Source organism: Protopterus annectens, chromosome 13.part0, assembly GCF_019279795.1.
Source record: "Protopterus annectens isolate FY-2018-M chromosome 13.part0, PAN1.0, whole genome shotgun sequence".
In the NCBI taxonomy this organism is placed as follows: Eukaryota; Metazoa; Chordata; order Ceratodontiformes; family Protopteridae; genus Protopterus; species Protopterus annectens.
Window position 1 is genome coordinate 661,473,978 of NC_056747.1, and position 19,307 is coordinate 661,493,284.

A 19,307-nucleotide genomic window follows, 5' to 3' on the forward strand; every position below is an offset into this window, starting at 1 on the left:
TATATATATATATATATATATATATAGTATATATGCATATATATATATAAACATATATATATATATATAGTATATATGCATATATATAAACATATATATATATATATAGTATATATGCATATATATATATATATATATATATATATATATAACATATACATCTAAGCTTGCTTTGATAAATACAATACTAGCAGTACACAGTCTACAACAAGGTACAACTGAGGTGTGGCAGGTCCCCGAGGATGTAATTCATGTATAAGAATAGTAGATATGGAGGTACTGACCTTTGAGGGACACCTTTATTTAATTGCAACTTCTTGAGCTATCACTTTCTCTTATAATCCAAAAAGACAGTTTAGCAAAATAGTTTTTGAATCACAGTGCGACGGTACTGAAGAACACAGACTTGGTTAGATTAGTGAGTAAAGTACACTGATTAACAACCTCAAAGGCCTCTTTTGAAATCAAGGAACATGGCCCCTGTGAAAAAGACCATTTTCCATGCTGCAATAAATCTGGCTTGTAAAATTATATAGAGCAGATATAGTACTGTAGTTGGGGTGGAATCCATGCTGTCTGTCAGAGAAGATATCATGCTTCTGTAGGCATTCTAGAATTTACCCATATAGTAACTTTTCTAAAATCTCATCCAGAGAGCATAAGTTAACAATAGGTCTACAGTCTGAGGCTGCTTTAGAGAGTATAAGACTTGCTTAGTTAAAGACACAGACTCATTATTCCGAGCACAGAAGATAACCATTGGTCTGTGTTCCTGAACTTCTACAATGCCATCAAGTAAAACTGAGCAAGTGGTGTATGGCTCCTCTCCCCTCATCCAGCTTGATCACTTGCTCCAGAGGAACATGATACAGGCATGCACAGAGTCCTACAAGTCCACTCATTCTTCCGCAATAACCCTAATCAGCCTTCCATTCCTCAGTGAGAGTTGGGTGGTAAGGAGTGAGCCAGCTTTCTGTTCCCACAGTCTGCCTACCATCTCAACCCTGGCAGTACCTCCCTCCTCCAGATTCCTCCAAGCCTGCAATTACTACTACTTGTGGGGAAGCATTGCTTCTCACACTAATTTTCCCTCGGTTACTCAGTCCAGTTGTGGTATGGTGGTGTAAGCTTGGCCAGCTCAGAACTCCACTAGATGAGCACCTGCTGCTCCCACTAGATATCACCCATGTGGTGAGCCACAGCTCCCTATCTTCTTCCCCTCAGGATGGGCAAGGCAGCAATAACCGCTCACTCCCATTCTCCATACACAAGTCTACAGGCGCACAAGCCACTAGCCAAACATAGGTTGCCCCCACCTTTGTTGAGCATTTAGACCTCCACACAGTGTTACAACTTGTGTCTTACTCAAGACACACCTGCAGATTCAATGACTGAAGCAACAGAGGATACTTCACTCCATCAGATGTTGACTATTTTCCACACCATGCTGTATGTTTGGTAATAGGAGTTTTTCTGGCAGCCTCAGTCACCTCTCTGCCGCTGACATTTCAAATGCACTTGATGCTCCAAAATATCATGTGGAGATCTTGCTTAGTAACAAGTTTGAAGATGGAGCTGGCAATTACCTTAACAAGGGGACAATCCTGGGTTGTACAGGGAGAAAATATTGTACTGCAAGGGACATGTGAGCCTGAAATCATAACCTTCTTAACCACTGTGGGGAGATGAGAATGTACTTTGATCATTCTTCACTGACTTTTTCCAGTAGGAAAATGAAGACGAAAGGTGAAAAGGAATGGGAAATACTCACTGCCAGTGAACTAATAACTTATGCAGAGCTAACTGTCTTCTAGCTTGTGGAAGCAAGCACAGCACAGAGAACTGTGCTCTCCTTTCTGGCAAAAAGGTCATTCTCTTGGGTGCCCCACTCCTGAAACACCTAAAACAAGCAGTTCAAAGGGAAGGCTGGAACTGTAGTGGAGAGGTCCTACTATCAAATTCAAGTCACTCAAAATGTAAATGTCTGATAATGAACTTGGATGGCTTACCTACTCTCAAAGCAAAGTGTTTCTCTGTAAGAAATACTAAGTAAATTCTACCTTACATGTAGGTGGACCACATCATGGCTTCATTGTTTGACCTCAGCAGGACTGATGGATCTCAAATCCCCTTCTAGTACTGGTTGGGCAAACAGAATCACCCTCAAGGTTAGCAAGTTTACTTCCAACTTTACCATACCAGTGGTTCCATATGAACCGTTTTAGGGAAGACTCCAAAGTAAGCCCACAAGCCATTCATAAGGCATTTGTCACACAAAACAGTGATGGGCTCAATGGCAGGAAAAGACCATGTACATTGAGGCTGGTAAAGATAGTTCATCTTTTCACAGCACAGAGAATACAAGTCCGACTCCAAAAGAAGATCACTGATGACTCTGGAGTTAGAGAATAATTAAAAAAGCTGAGGACGGCGGAGTGGTGCAGCGGTAGTGTTGTCGCCTTACAGCAAGAGGTTCTCTGGTTCAATTTTTGGCTGGAGTCCATTCTGTGCAGGAGTCTGCATGTCCTCCCTGCATTCGTGTGGGTTTTCTCTGGGTAATCCGATTTCCTCCCACGTTACAAAGACATGCATCTGAAGCGTTTCTCCCCAGGTCTCCACTGAAAATTGCCTTCCTTCCAAGTCAGACTTCCCCAGTAAACAAATATTAAATAAATAAATTACACTGAAGGGGCATATGTCAGATGGCCTGCCTTAGAAAACACACTCCCATGTTCTGCTGGGGTCCTCTTGATCAGCAGGAATGACTGGTAATGGTAAGTGTTAAGCTACAATACACACAAAGAAACAGCCACTTAGCAAGCTTCAATAAGGCAAAACAGGTGGAGTTTTTCACATCAGTTTATTTGGTACCTCGGCTTTTCGCCTGCAAGGAATATTCACATTCAGGTACACCCTTCCTTTATACCCCTAACAATTAAGTAAAATCAATTGAATTTTGGAAAAAAATATGTGTTATGGAATGTTAAAAGGAAAAAGAAAAAATTATGTATGGCTTTACTAGAAAGGCTCACCCAACTCTGCTACACTTTGCTGTGAGGGAAATGTTAGTTTGCTTTTTATTTGTTGTATTTTGTATTACTTTACTGCCTTTTTCTATTTTGAATACTGTGATTTGTTTTCTTTACCTTCTGCTTTACTTGTATTCTGCTTTTAAATGCATATTAAAACTTGGAAAGAGACCACAGCTCTGTCTCTTGTGAGTCGGGCAGAAACAGTTTTCCCACCCAAAACACACTGACTTTCTAGTTGCCTGCCCCTTATGTTAATTTGACCATATATCTCATTTCCTCTCTGCTTTTACTGGCTTATGTGAGTAAGCACAAAATTATCATTTTGTGAGATCACTCCCCTTCAACTATTTAAATTTATTGGCCATCCGACTGTATTCCATAGTACCAGAATATAAAAGTGACCACTCCCTTTCACCGCTAAAACTTAACTTTTTAGACAAGTAAAACTCAAGTTACCTACTTTCACATCTAATTCCTCTAGTGCACACTGCAGGGTTTAGGATAAACCATTTTCTTCATCTTACCTTTAAGCATTTATTCCAAGACCACCAGTTATTGGAGAGCCCACATTCTACCTCTCAGTAGTCATCTTGGAATTAGTGCTTCTGTTTTCTCCTGGTGAGAGAAAGAATGCAGTTACATTATTTCCTGGAGACTGCTGATCACCATAAAGCTTAATAACTGCTTTATATGTGACAGCTTGGAATCTGTGCTTATATTCTGATCCTGGTGAGAGTAGGAGCAGAGTGCATTGATTCCTGACTCTTTCTGGTTGGAGTCTCTGTGACTAGCACTTGTTCTAAAACCTGCTGAAAAGAACTAGGAAGCCTTAAACTGATACAAGCACTCATCTCTCCTTGTTAATAAGGAGAAATTAATCGTAGGCACTAAACAGCCTATAATTGCAAAGTACCTTGCCAAGGTTGTTTTTCTTTCGTCTTTTCCCGATTAGGGGTCACCACAGTGGAACTCTGGTCCGCTAATGATTGGCAGTCGATTTTTATGGTGCCGAGGTGCCAGCCCGACACCCAACCTTCAACGAAGGCATGCCCATTCACGCATGTCTTTCAAATGCCACTTAACTGTGGGGAGGACATGCAGACTGCACACAGAAGGTGCTCCAGCCGAGAATCGAACGGGAGAACCTCTTGCTGTGAGGCGACAACGCTACCTCTGCACCACCGCGAACATAGGTAAAGGGGAAAAAAAAACACCTAACCAGGCATGTCCAAGGGTCAGCTTCGGGTGATTTCTCCTGTTCACCTGGTGAATCTGGGCATACTGGGGCAATGCAGCAATTGCCTCATGTACACAGACAACCCACTCCTCCCATCACCAAACACTACAACCTGCAAGAGATGCACTTACATAGCCAAACTGGAAAGAAAGCTCTCTCCCGCCAAGATTGTGCTAGACAATCAAGAGGAGAAGGTTAACACTCACACTACACCTCAAGGAACACATAGCCCTTCAAAACCCTCACCACCTACACCCACATATAGCAACACTAAACACACATATGCAGAGGCCATTAACATTAACCTGCCCAAGCAACAAGGACCTCTGAAGCTGAAATGCAAACAAACACCAATCACAACCAAAGTATCACATAGCTCACAACACCAGTGTGCACCCAACAACAGCCCCTAAGGCAAGACAACATACCAACACTTTAGTCACAGGTGACTCTATAGTCAGGCACACTGATGTCCCACTCACCAGGCTGAACAAGGAGAAAATTACAGTCAGCTGCCTGTCGGGTGCCAGGATCCACCACATAACGCATGCACTCAAGTCACTCCACAACAAGTACAAATACGACTCTGTCATTGTCCATGTTGGAGTGAATGACTTGAGATGTGCCTCCCTGGACTACATGAAAAGAAACATGGAAGAGCTCTTGGATCATGTGACCCAGGCAGGTATGACCCTAGCCCTGAGTAGCATTGCCTTCACCCAGAATGATACCATAGTATAAGGACAAAATGATAGACTTCAACAATTGGCTAAGCTTCTGGTGTCATTCAAAGGAGATCCAGTATCTGTCTGCCTGGGACGAAATGATCGACAAACCACGATGCTTTTCCAGAGATGGTCTGCACCTGTTGGCCCTAGGATTCAGGTTACTGGCTAAAGCTCTTGCCACCCCTATAGTACCTTTTTTAAGCAAGGCTCAAAGGACAAAACCACCACCATAAAGATACAAGAATGCAAAATCTGAAGGTAAGCAAGTCTAAACCTCAAAATACACTCTCTCGAGGCACTCCTAAAAATGGAGAACATTGATATCTGTGCAGTAACTGAGACCTGGTTCAAGGGTCCAGAGAGCACCCCTGCAATACCAGGCTACAACTCTTACCACACTTTTCGGCCACCAAACCATGACTGAAACATTAAAGGTGGAGGAGTGTCCATATTTACCAAGGATATTCACATCTCCAGGCTAGTTGCCCAACACAATGCATTCGAAATTATCAAGGTGCAACTAACACTAGGTAAGACTGCAATACAAACTGTAGCTTGCTACAGATCCCCCACCATGCCCCAGGATTCTCACTACACCTTTCTAAACATGGTGGAAAACATTACGATACAACCAAACACACTAATACTGGGTGATTTCAACTACCCTGCCATTAACTGGGAAAACTACTCATGTACCAACACCTTTGCCCAACGGTTCTTGGAATTCATAAATTCCAAAGCCCTGGATCAACTAATCCATAGTCCACCAGGGGCACCAATATCCCGGACCTGGTCATTACCAACATGGGAAATTGATGCTCCACACCAGTGATCATCCCCTCGTTGGTTAGGTCTGACCATAAGCTAATCACCTTTGACATCCACATCCCACCCCCACCCCCCAGTAAGGAAACATCCGTAAAAAACTTCTCCAAGGCCAACTTCATGCTACTCAAGTCAGAAGTGACAAATTTCACGACACCCATGCAGATGGGAACTGAAAGTTCGACTGCCAAATCCTACACTAAAGCACTGTATAAGCACATCCACTCATGCATGAATCGTGCCATCCCAAATAGAACCAAGACACTCTCCTCCAACAAAAGGAAGCCAATCTGGTGGTCCCCTGTCATAAACTATACAACAGAAGGAAGAAACTGTTGCAGAAGAGAGGAAAATCCCAAAATGCAAAAAACTCCCTTACCAGTCTCATTTAAAAGCTGAGATCCCTCATAAAATCCTCCAAAGCTAGTTACGAAAATAAAATTGCCAAAGATTCCAAAGACAACCACAAGGTATTCTATAGCTATGTCAAGAATCTAAATGGCAATGCTCAGATCTGCTCTGAGCTACAACAGAATGGCATTAAATATACCGATCTCAAGGACATTGCCAATATCCTGGCAAATCGATTCAGTGCCATCTTCATCCCCCTCTCGCCCCCTAAAGGGCCCATCTCAATATAGAAAGATTGCCATATTCCAGTAATCACAGCCACACAGATAAAACCGCACTCTCCAAAGCTAAGAATACAGCATCCATGGGACCAGACAACATCCCAAGCTGTGTACTACATGAACTACAAAACGAACTGGCACCTCACCTAAGTATCATGTTTAATCATAGCCTCACCTCAGGCTTTGTGCCCACCGAGTGGCACACAGCTACAGTTTATCCCACTCCACAAGGGGGGATCTACCTTGGATCCTGGGAACTACAGTCCCTTCACTGATCTGCAAGGCCATGGAACGTATTATCATGGAACTTATAAACCAAGACATTGGCAACCTTCAAACACTGGACCCCACCCAGTTTGGGTTCGTGAAGGGCCAACCGTGTCTCTTGAATCTGACTGACTTCTTTGAATCAGTCTCCAGAGCAGTGGACGAGGGTAAGGTGGTCCACACAGCCTATATGGACCTCGCCAAGGCCTTCTACACCATCCCCCACTCTGGAATCATAGATAAACTTACTAAGCTGGGCATAAATCCCTACATTACTCAATGGGTTGCCAACTGGCTTACTGACAGAACCCACACTGTAAAAGTAGCCGACTCCAAATCCAGCTCCAGACAAGTGGAGTATCTCAGGGTTCAGTCCTGGGACCACTCTTGTTTGGCATCTACTTCTCTGAAGTACAGGCCAACACTAAGGGACTCTGGCTAACAAAGTTCGCACATGACTGCAAATTGGGAGCCATTACTGAATCCCCAAATTATGTGGATATTCTACAAAAGGGCCTTACAGAAACAGATGCTTGGTGTCAGAGCCATGGGCTCAAACTCAATGCCAAGAAGTGTATAGTTATCCCCTTTGGGAAAAAACATGTACCCATGAATTATCACATAGGTGGCAATACACTAAACACTGAAAGTGTGATAAGAGACCTAGGAACACAGGTGGACAGTGGTTTCACCTTCGATAACCACATCGCCACAACAGTCAGGAAATCCTTCTATGTGGCACACCTCATCACTAAGGGCTTTTCATCCAGAAAAAAGGAGGTCATTGTCCCACTGTACTAATCTCTCATTAGACCCATCATAGAGTACAACACCCCATTTGGTATGTACCTCAAGACATCTGCAACTACTGGAAAGGCCGTAGAAACACCTCACTAAAAGAATCACAGGCCTAAAGCAAATGCCCTATACTGACTGACTAAAAAAACTCCAGCTATACTCTGTTGCATATTGTCTACTCAGATGCGATCTCTGCTTAACATACAAGGCCATGTCAAACCCAGAGCTGTTGGACATGCTACACAAAGAAATCCCAATCCATCAGAGCCACATGTTCCAGGGACCTAAACCTTGTCATCACAATGAACAAAACATGCTGGAGAGATAGGTTCCTGACCCAGAGACTCCCCATACTCTGAAACAGACTGCCCATACATCTCAAGCATAGCACCTACTTGGCCCTCTTCAAAAGGAACTTTGACAGCTGGATGGGAGATAGGAAATTTACCCCGGGGATCACGTCAGTCGCTCTGCAAGACAGGAGTCCAGGGAAGTAAATATTGTGGGCAGAAATAGCCAGGGAATTGTTATGGCTAGGCTTGTACAGGCCCTAGGGCCAATAGCCTAGTTTCAACCTATGAACCTGTGTGTCACTTTAATAGGGTTATTAGGTTTGATTGTATTCACCGCAATTGATTTTACTTGATTGTTAGGGGTATAAAGGAAGGGTGTACCTTAATGTGAAAATTCCTTGAAGGCGAAAAGCCGTGGTACCAAATAAACTGACATGAAAAACTCATCCTGTTTTGCCTTATTGAAGCTTGCTACCTGTATTTTTTTATGTAAAGTGTTAAGCTACAACTCTACAACAAAGGTACCAAAATACAGATTTGTTACATTTGTATTTTTTTTAATGCATTAAAGAAAGATTTCAATAATGAAGCCTTTTGTAAATGTTTTGGTAATGCGACATTATGTAGGTATGTACACCTATGCATTTATTGTATACAGTATCTGCTTTGTAGCAGGAAGCACACTTACTTTTGTGGTGGAAGATCTGATCTGATGGACATAGCTTCCATTCCCACCCCAGGTAGATGGATTAATTTTCCATTACTGACACTTCATGCACCACTAGGGGATAATGCACTCACGAGTATGTCATCCTTCAGATGAGACATTAGACCAAGGTACCATCTGCTTGAGTCTGTGGTAGTTCAAGCAAATCTAAAAGATCCCACTGCACTTATTGAAGAGAGTCGGAAAATTTCTCTTATTCCTTAGCCAAACTCTCCTTAATCAGTATAAATACCTCCTTGGATCTCCCCTGAAGAGAGGCCACTGGCCTAGTTAGACTAACCCAGTCAACAAGAGATTAATAAATATTTACATAGGACAGAGACATTGTCTGCAAATTTCACTGCTCTCTTAGCTGAGTGACATTTGCAAAATGTATGTATACCCTTTTTATTTTATTTGATCTGATGCGAGTATGGGTTTTATGTTTAAGGTTTTCTGTAAATTCACTACATTTCTTAATTTTTGTGAATGTTTTTTTTTTTTTTTTGGTTCATGTTATTTTTTGCCTTTTCTTTTTTCGGTGGAAAAAGACCATGGCCATGGGTCCACTTCACCTCTTTATATAAAAATAAATAACCAGTGATTTTTTTTCCCCCAGTTTACAGCAACTCCTGAGGCCTATGAATATAGCAAGACCAAGAAAGTGCCTTTCCAGGGCGTCACTTGATGATGGGACAATAGGTGTCCAACTACAGGAATATAAAGCAACCAATATCTCTGCAGTTACTTATATACACCAACTTTAAAAAAGGTGAAATTAAGCCAAATATGCATGGCTAATAATGGCAGTCCAGGACAGTGGTCTCTGTACATGTTGACTTACAAAGTCCTCTTAAAAAGGACGGAGAAACAGGCAAATGCAGGTTCTATAAAACAGAACTGGGAACAGTTGCATATCTTGCTGCCAAGTGCGATATACTCATGGCAAAGGGCCTGCATACTGAAAGGCACAATAATGCGTCAAGCCTGCTCTGCATTGGGGAATTGTGCAAATACTGCAATACAGAAGTAGCCAAGAAGCACTGGAAACAGACCAGGAAGCATTATACAGAATGATGAAATGTATACCACATGGGATCACCCATTACTAACAGTTCAAGAAATGCATGCAAGAAAACCAGGCAAAGTAGTTAATAAAAAAGACAGAAGTAGGAGCATTGATGAATGAAATTGCTACACCCTAGTGATTACAGTTTTACATACAGAGAAGCACAAAGTCATTAAAGTACCAGAATTTGCAAGCAAAAATGAGGGCAATGTAAAAGAACGATACCCGGACCTTTCCAAAAGTCGTAGGTGCAACAGGTCTAAACAGTACATCTATTTTTACACAGATATGCTACCAATGAATGTAACCCTGTATGAATTACAGAAGTATGTAATTCTAGGCACACTGCAGGTGCAGAGAGGACCACTTTTGGAGAACATCTAGAAATGTAACTGTATTAATTTCATTAACTCAAATTGTACCCTGACTTAGGAATGGGGTTCATTCCTGTCAAGGAATTAGAAACCCAAAAAGGCTTGGAAAAATTAAACTAAGAGAAAAGTCAAGAAGTGCAGCTAAAAATAGCGCAGGCTCTAAGAGCTATGAAGAGATGCATTGGACAAGCCTGGCACCAGTCCTGCTGACACAAGGCAGATGGGATACACTACTAAAGCGTTCGGTTCTACCTGTCATAATAGGAACAAGAGAGGAAAATTTGAAAAGTGATGAAGACGATGGTTAAGGAGACATGTTAAAAAAAAAAAAAAAAAAAAAAGCTTAGTGGTTCATGTCTGAAACTGTCGTTCTGAGAGGATTATATGCAAGAACAACCACAACAACAATGAAGGAATGCAATGAAAAAAAGGGATATTTGTTGAACTGCATTTGCTACTTATTCAAGGAATGGAATAAGCAGATAAAGTGGGTGTTTGTACAAAATCTACGCTACGTTTGTTACTTTTAATGCTTTAATGCTGTGACAGAGATGAACATAATCAATCACAACAATTCAATCATAACAGTACCTCAGACAAAGAATTATTCACAAATCTACCCAACTGCAAACAATAAGAGCAAAGAAAATGAACAGCTATTCTATAAACAGATGTACAGTACAAATTAAAATGCAATACAGCAGTGAGGGGTTAAATTAATTTCCAGAATTACCTTTTTTTCTGCCTTATCTTATTTTTATTATCCAGTTGCGTCAATCATCACCCCAGTATATGCATTACATTTTTTTAATTTACCTGACTCTCACCTCTGACTAGGGTACAAGGAGCACTACTGGAATTCTATCTTGATCAATATTCAGGTAGTAATTTACTTCTGCTGGAAATCTACCCCCATCTGCAAAAAAATGCATCATCTCCCAGCTCCCGCCCAGTATGTTAGCCTGTATGAGCTATCTCATTCATTGACTCCAGCAGGACATGAAATGAATAAGGAAGTGAGGCAGGAAAAAAGACCGTCTTTCATAATAAACCAGTTTGAAACCGGCAAAGATAATTAGCATAGCACCCAAAGGAATGGTATTATTGTCTTTTTTCTCTCCGCAATGATCTATCAGCTTGCAAATATAGTAAGGGTAAATGCTGAACTACATCTGTCACCTGCAGCATCAACAGCACTTCTAGGACTCCTCAAACAACTTGTGTTAACAGAGTGATGTTACCTCATGCACAAATCTCCTATAGAATGTTAAAATCACCTTCTTAATCCTCTTAGTGCTGCTATCCTGTGCTCTAAATCCTGATCCCATAAGTGTTAAGCAACAGTTTCACATTATAGGTCACCACCAAATCACTTAGCTCACAGCACACTACCCTTTAAAGAATTTCTGTGGGAACACATATTACAATTATCTAGACACAAGTGGGAGACAAATCTGTATTTCAACCAACAAGTCACAGACAAGGCTATTACAGGAACACAGTAATGTATTTCTTCTAACAAAGCAACTATGGAGTGACATCCCCTCAGCATAAATTACAGTTGTGTTAAGAGCTTAACATAACAGTAGATGTCCTACTTATCACTGTTGTAGTATTCCTTATTATTGTGATATCCTGCAAAGGGCAGCCCCATGTCCAGACAGCACACCAAAGCCTGTGCCCTTGCATGCACCGTACAGCAGACATATGTCCTATGTTTGAAAGCTTGAGGTACATAAGTGACATACAAGCACAAAATCCTAAGAACTGAATTGCCCCAGAAGAACTGGAGCAGCAGACAATGCACAAAAGAACATGGTACACATACATCGAGGAAAAGGAGTATCTTTGGCTACTGGGAAAACGGGAAACAACCAGGAGAAGGAGGAAGAGACAGAATACTGCAGCAGTAATAATAATGATAAGTAGGACATGTATTGTCATGGTAAGTTCTTACTCAACTCTACCATGTCCTTTCTTAATATTCAACCTTACCAGCCAATCAGTAAAACAGTTCACTGTACCTATCCAGGCATGTCCAAAGGGCAGTTTCAGGTGTACTCTCCCGGTTCAACTGGTGAATCTGGGCATTCTGAGGCAATGTTACAATTGCCTCATGTAGACAGACAACCCCCTCATCCTTCCACCAAACACTAATACATGTGAGAAATGCAATTATACAGCCAAACTGGGGGCTAAGCTCAGTTGGGAGGGTGGCCTAATGGTTAAGGTGTTTGCCTTACAAACACAAGGTACAGGGTTTGAATCTCACAGGGGATAACTAGCTAAGCTTAAAATGGCTCGCAAGGGCAGTTAGCCTAGTACGAACCTATGAACACCCTATGAACCCAAGACTGGACCAGGCAGTCAAGAGGAGAAGGGAATTACTTGCATCACACCACCAGTCTCACATAGACCTATGAAACCAGCACCAGGAAAAAACACACATAAATACATGAAAACATACTCGGAGGCTCTAAATAAAAATCTGCAGAAGCAACAGAGACCTCCAAAGCAGACATCCAAGCAACCTCCACCCCCCCAACACAAACCATGAAACACATACTTCACAAAACTAGTATGCCACACAATCACAGCCCTTAAGGCAAAATAACATACCTAACACACTAGTAATAGGTGACTCTATTGTCAGGCACACTGATGTCCCACTCACTAGGCTGAACAAGGAGAAGGCTACTGTTAGCTGCCTGTCGGGTGCCAGGATCCGCCACATAACACAAGCACTCAGGTCACTCCAGAACAAGTACAAATATGATTCTGTCATTGTCCATGTTGGTGTGAATGACCTGAGCCGTACCTCCCTAGACTACATGAAAAGCGACATGGAGGAGCTCTCTGATCACTTAGCTGGTATGACCTTGACCCTGAGCATTATCCTGCCCTCACCAAGAATGATACCACTGTATAGAGAAAAAATTATCAATTTCAACAGTTGGCTAAGCTTCTGGTGTCATTCAAAGGGTATCCAGTGTCTGTCAGCCTGGGATGACATGCTCGACAAGCCACGCTGCTTTGCTAGAGATGGCTTGCACCTGTCTACCTTAGGCTTTCGAATACTGGCCAAGGCTCTTGCCACCCCTATACTGCCTTTTTTAGGCAAGGCTCAAAAGACAAACCCACCACCGTAAATAGCACAAGTAACAAAAAACTGAGGGTAATGCTACTCAATGCCAGAAGTCGAAACCTCAAAATGCACGCACTCGAGGCACTCCTCAGTAAGGAGAAAATAGATATATGTGCAGTAACAGAAACCTGGTTTAAGGCTCCAGAGAGCACCCCAGCACTACCAGGCTACAACTCATACCATACATTTCAGCCACAAAACCCGGACCGAAATACAAAAGGCGGGGGAGTATCCATATTCATCAAGGATACCCACACCTCCAGGTTAAGTGGCACAGCACGATGCTTCAGAGATCATCCATGTGCAACTAACAATGGGCAAAACTGGTATTCAAATGACAGCTTGCTACAGATCACCCACCATGTCCCAGGACCCCCACTCTGCATTCCTGGAAACACTGGGAAACAAAGGTCCTACCAAACACCCTGATATTGGGTGATTTCAATTACCCAAACCTTAACTGCGGGAACTACTCAAGTACAAACTCCCTTGCCCAACATTTCCTAGAATTTATAAACTCAAACACCCTGGATCAACTGGTCACCACCCCCACCAGACGTGACAACATATTGGACCTGGTCATCACTAACATCGGCGACCGGTGTTACACACCAGAAGTCAACCCCTCGCTTGTTAGATCTGACCGTAAACTAATCACTCTGGATATCCACATTCCGCCACCACCCCCAGTCAAAGAAACCACCATGAAAAACTTTTCAAAAGCAAACTTCACGTTACTTAAGACCGAGATGGGAAGTTTCAAAGCCCCCATGCTAAAGGATAACGTTGTCCAAGCTGCAAAATCCTTTACTAATGCATTCTATGGGCAATTACAAGAATGCATGGATTGTGCCATCCCTAACAAAACCAAGACTCACTTCTCCAAGAAAAGGAAACCAGTCTGGTGGACCCATGCCATAAACAAGCTATACAATAGGAGGAAACTAGTACAGAAAAGAGTAAAATCCCAAGAAGGGAAGACATCCCTGATCATTATCAGCAAGAAACTACGTTCCCTCATAAAATCATCCAAGGCTAGCTTCGAAAAAAAAATTGCCATGGACTCCAAAGATAACCACAAGGCATTCTTTAGCTATGTCAAGAATCTAAGTGGCAATTCTCAGATCTGCTCAGTGTTAGTGCAGAATGGCACAAAATACACTGAACCGACAGATATATCCAACATCCTGGCAGACAGGTTCAGTGCAAACTTCACCCCCCTCTCACCCCCAAAAGGGCTCATAACTATACCAGAAGAATGTAGTGCCCCTGAAATCACAGACACTCAAGTTAAAACAGCCCTCTCCAAAGCCAAAAACACAGCATCAATGGGACTGAACGGTGTACCAGGCTGCGTCCTACACGAGCTCAAAGATGAATTAACCCCTCACCTAAACACATGTTTAAACTCAGCCTCTCCACAGGCTACGTTCCCACAGAGTGGCGCTCAGCAACGGTTATTCCACTCCACAAAGGTGGAGCCACAACGGACCCTGGGATCTATCGCCCTATAAGCCTGACTAGCTTGGTCTGCAAAGCTATGGAGCGCATCATGGATCTCATTAACAGAAACATTGAAAGAATGCCAAAATCCGCTCATCTAGAACACGGCAACAGTGCGATAAGCTGCCTTCAAACTGAGTCCAATAGAAATGTCCAAAGTAAAAATCACCACAGTCGTGGTAAAAATCAAAAATCATTTATTGAGGTTAAAAACAAGTGAACGTTAAGCGCTTTCACTCATACAAAAGTGAGCTTCATCCGAACAATTAGACCAACTGATACAAAGTTTTTAAATAGTTTCTTTTGGTGCCAATTCCACTTAAAGTGACACCACACTTATTAATTCATACTAAACAATTCATAACAAATATTAAACTTTATACTAAAGAAATTGCCTGCTACAAAATCTACTAATAACTTACAAATTAATGTAGCAATTTATAACAAAATGTATTAAAAATTAATACTAAAAAAAATATAACATCCATAATGTGAATTATCTGCCTTAATGGTAATCTAATACAAGATCTAAAAAAGAAGAAATAAGAATTCTAATAAAATTATCCTTCTATCTAATACTGAGTAAAGGTTTGATGGAAATATGGTCATTAAGACCTGGTGGTGTTGTGGCATCTGTTAACAATTGCCACCAAACTTCTTTATAAGCAAGTGTACTTTTATAATCACCACCTCTAGGATCCATCACAACATTTTCCAATATAGCAAATTTAAAAATGTGCTCTGAACCATATTTGTCTACATGCCTATATAAGGCATTGTTTATGCCCTTCATCCTGATACTATAAAGGTGTGCGTATATCCGTTTCTTAAAATATCTCTCTGTTTTTCCTATATAGTATCCTGGACAAGCCTCACATTTTGCTAAATAAATAACAAACTTTGAATTGCAATTTCCCTGTTTAAACCTCAATTTTGTCTTGTTAATATTGTCCAAAACAGTGCCTCCTCCTTCATTGATGGCATGACATTGATTGCAAGTGACACATTTTGATGTGTGTTTAGTACTGTTGTCCAACCCTATTGTCTCTTAAACCCCTTTCCAAATAGGCTTTGATGTTTTTCCCCATCTTATATACAAAAGCGGGTCTAGGGCCCAAAGTGTCTATTAAATCCTGGTCCACCATTAAGATACTCCAATAATTAGTCAATATGTCTTTTATTTTGCTTGAATGTGGTCCGTATTCTAAGACACATGCCCTACTAAACACTTTAGGGGTCTTCATGCTGTTGGTATCAATGACCATGTCCACACCTTTTTTATTAAGTCCCAATAATGGGATATATTTCACCCTCGGGGCTGTAGAAAGACCAAATGGCAAAGCAGAAAATTAACAACATGAAGAAGATACAGAAGACTGTAAAAAATTTCCTGAAAAGGGGATGAATGGGACTATGGAAATAAGCTCCCTTCAAATATAGAGATGCCAGAAAGGCTTGAGGCTTAAGTACTGGAAACAGAGTCTGAAGGGTTAACATTTTGAAAGAGAAAACTTTCAGAAAAGTGTTGAGAAAGAAAATATCTAAGCTAGGACTCCACAAACTCTCCTTTTGGGAACTTGAAACATCCTGGAATAGAAATCCTTGCCCTTCTGATAAGGTGGAATTGGCTGAATAGTGCCATGACACAGAAGACCTTGAATCAGTTGTGGGAAATGAGGCAGCTGGGAAGGTGGAGGCTGAGGAATACCTAAAAAGGGGAGAAGGGATTTCCACACCATTCTGTAGTCCTTGTAAATTACAGATAGAACCAATTCATCTCTTGTAATTCTTTGCCAAATGGTAAAGGACACAGGCAGTCTCTGAGACAGGGAATCTGCCCGAGAGTAAGAGGAAAGTAGTTACATGGAAGCAGGTTTATCAAGAAGGGAAGACTTTTGTCCCCTGCAGACATGAACTGGTTTCTCAGGAAAAATCCTTTCAGAGGACCAATTACACTTTTTGGGCTGCCTTTGATGTCTACGCACAGAAGGGCCTGCTTTGGAAGGACAGCTCCGCTGGTACTTAGGGACAAGAGAAAGGAAAATCTGCTTAATGTCTTGTATAAACTTACTCTTGTCCTATAACATGTTAAAGAGGTCTGCACCTGCAGAACCACACAATTTCTGAGTATCCAGAAAAGAAACCAACACTACAGCTTTGCCATCCTCTGGAAGAGATTGAAGCCTAAACCAGGGAAACCTTCAAATGACTGACCCAGAAGCAGCAACCCTCAAAGAAGCATCAGCAGCAATCTAGCTACACTTAATTGAATGTTCAGCTGTTTGGTAAGCACAACTGAGCAAGGAAAGGAATGAGGTCTTGCTGAAATCAGGCATATCAAGTTAAGCCATCCCACAGTTTTGGAAAGAAGAGAAAACACATATCTAGTTGTGTGTCTGGCAGTTGATAGCTCTAAAATCTAAAGTAGAAGAAGAATACACCTTTTTTTTCCATACCTAACCATGGCTCTGCAATGTTTACCCATTAACAAGACTTAGGAGAAGCAAGAATTTTTGTGGACTTGTCAGCTGAAAGAGAAATGACAGAGGGATCCGAGGATGGATTCTTATAAAGAAATTTCAGAGCCTCAGGAACTTTATAAAACCCATCTGTGTTTTTTTAGGAGCAGGAGGTTGAGACTCAGGAGCCTGAGAAGCCTCAGGCTCAAAGTTGTCTAACATGGCTTCCAGAACAGGAGGAACTGCAGAAGGTCTAGGGGAATTCATCTGAAGATCATAACATTTCTTCTGAACTTTAGACATTGGAGAGTTTTCCCACTTAAAATGTTGCATCATTTTAAGGACTGTATCCCCAAAGGAAAATAACTCCATTTGGGGAATTGAGAGAAACAGAACCAAATGCAAGAGGAGAATGAATCTAGGATGAATAAGCAAATGACTCCTCCCCAGAATCTAAAGCAGAAGATGACTCCCTAGTTCTTTTTTAGAGGGATGGAATAAGGAAATCTTCCATGGATCTCGACAACCAACTCAGGTAACTACACAAAGCCATAGAACAAATTATCATGGAAATGATAAACAAGGATATTGGCAACCTACTTACATGGAACCTATCCTAATTTGGCTTTTTAAAGGGAAGGTTTGTGCCTATTTAACCTAGTAGATTTCAAGAGGGTCATCAAGGCAATGGATGAGGGTAAAACAGTGCACACTGCACATCTTGACCTGGCCAAGACATTCAATACAATACTCCACTCAGGCATTCTTGACAAGCTCTCTGAGCTAAGCATAAACCCCTATACAACTCAGTGGATTACCAGCTGGCTCACAGACAATGCCCAGGAGGTCAGGATAGGAAAGACCACCTCCACCAGGAGACTAGTCACCAGTGGAATAAACCAGGGCTCCATGCATCAATTTCTCAGAAGTCAAGGCTACAGATCAAGGCCTCTGGTTCACCAAGTGTGTAAAGGACTGTAAACTGGGAACTATTATAGATTCCACCCAAGATATCAGCATCTTTCAAGAGAGTTTAACACAGACAAATGTTTGGTGCCAAAGCCACTGCCTATAACTCAATACCAAAAAATACATTATAATGCCCTTTGAGAAACTGTCTACCCAAGTTAATTACTCCTTTGTTAAAACACTACTAATAGTCAGCCTAGAATTAAGGGATCTGGGAACATACATATGAAGACATTAATCTGGCCTTTGACCAACAAGTAGCTAAAGTATTAAAACACTCATTCTATGTCACCCAGCATTTAAGTAAGATTATGGCATCCAGGTCCAAAGAAGTTATAGTACCATTCTGGTGAGCCATTATCAGACATGTCATTGAGTATAATGCCTCCTTTGGCATGTACCTAACCAGACACCTGCAACAGTTGGAACACCCACAAAGGTTTCTCACCAGAAGAATTCATAAATGAAAGGCATAAATACCCTGTCCTATACTGATCTCCTAAAGGCTCTAACTCTGTATTCATTCTCCTACAGGCTGCTGACAGGTGATCTATGCCTAGCTTACAGGGCTTCCTCAGACCCAGTCCTGATGGATCTGTTGCACATGCGCAAAACAAACAGCACCAGTAACTCTAGATCCAGGGATCTAAACTTCACTAGTGACAAACAGAACATGCTGGAGAGAAAGATATAAGTTCTAAAGAATCCTCGTGTAATGGAATAAGCTCTCCATCCATGTAAAAATCCATGTAAAACAAAGTTCATCCTTGACCCTATTCAAACGAAACCTTGACAATTGGATGGAAAATTGTAAATTTATCTCTGGACTGGCCCCTATGTCCCTTATGGACAAACACAGTTAATTAGAAAATTATTACCTAACAACCCCCGCCTTAGAAATCCCTTAGTTACATCCCTATTAACATGCCCCCCATGACATTCTGAATCCAAATGGGTTTGGGGTGCATGGCTAGGCTTGTAAGGGCCTAAGTGGTCATTAACCTAGAAACAACATATACATCCAATAGGATAGAAAGGACTGACAACCCATCAGGACATTTCAAAGCCATTAGGGCTTTAAAAAGTCCTTGAGTAAAGTCTTCCCATTCTCTCTCTGGGGGTCATTAGCAACTGGAGAAATGTGCCTAGTTTTTTGCTTCTCTTTAACAGGGGCATCTGCCTGTACAAACCTTGGAGGTTCCAAGCTCAGACACAGCACTATTAAGGAACACAGTACTACTTCCCGATCAAGAACTTGTGGAATCCTTCC

The 19,307-nt window shown here is 41.6% G+C and overlaps 1 protein-coding gene across 4 annotated transcripts in view; it reads right to left on the minus strand.

The window, feature by feature from the left end:
• Nucleotides 1–19,307, minus strand: part of INPP5K (inositol polyphosphate-5-phosphatase K) — a 1,033,350-nt gene that overhangs the window by 719,554 nt on the left and 294,489 nt on the right. The gene's annotated exons all lie outside the window — the stretch shown is intronic.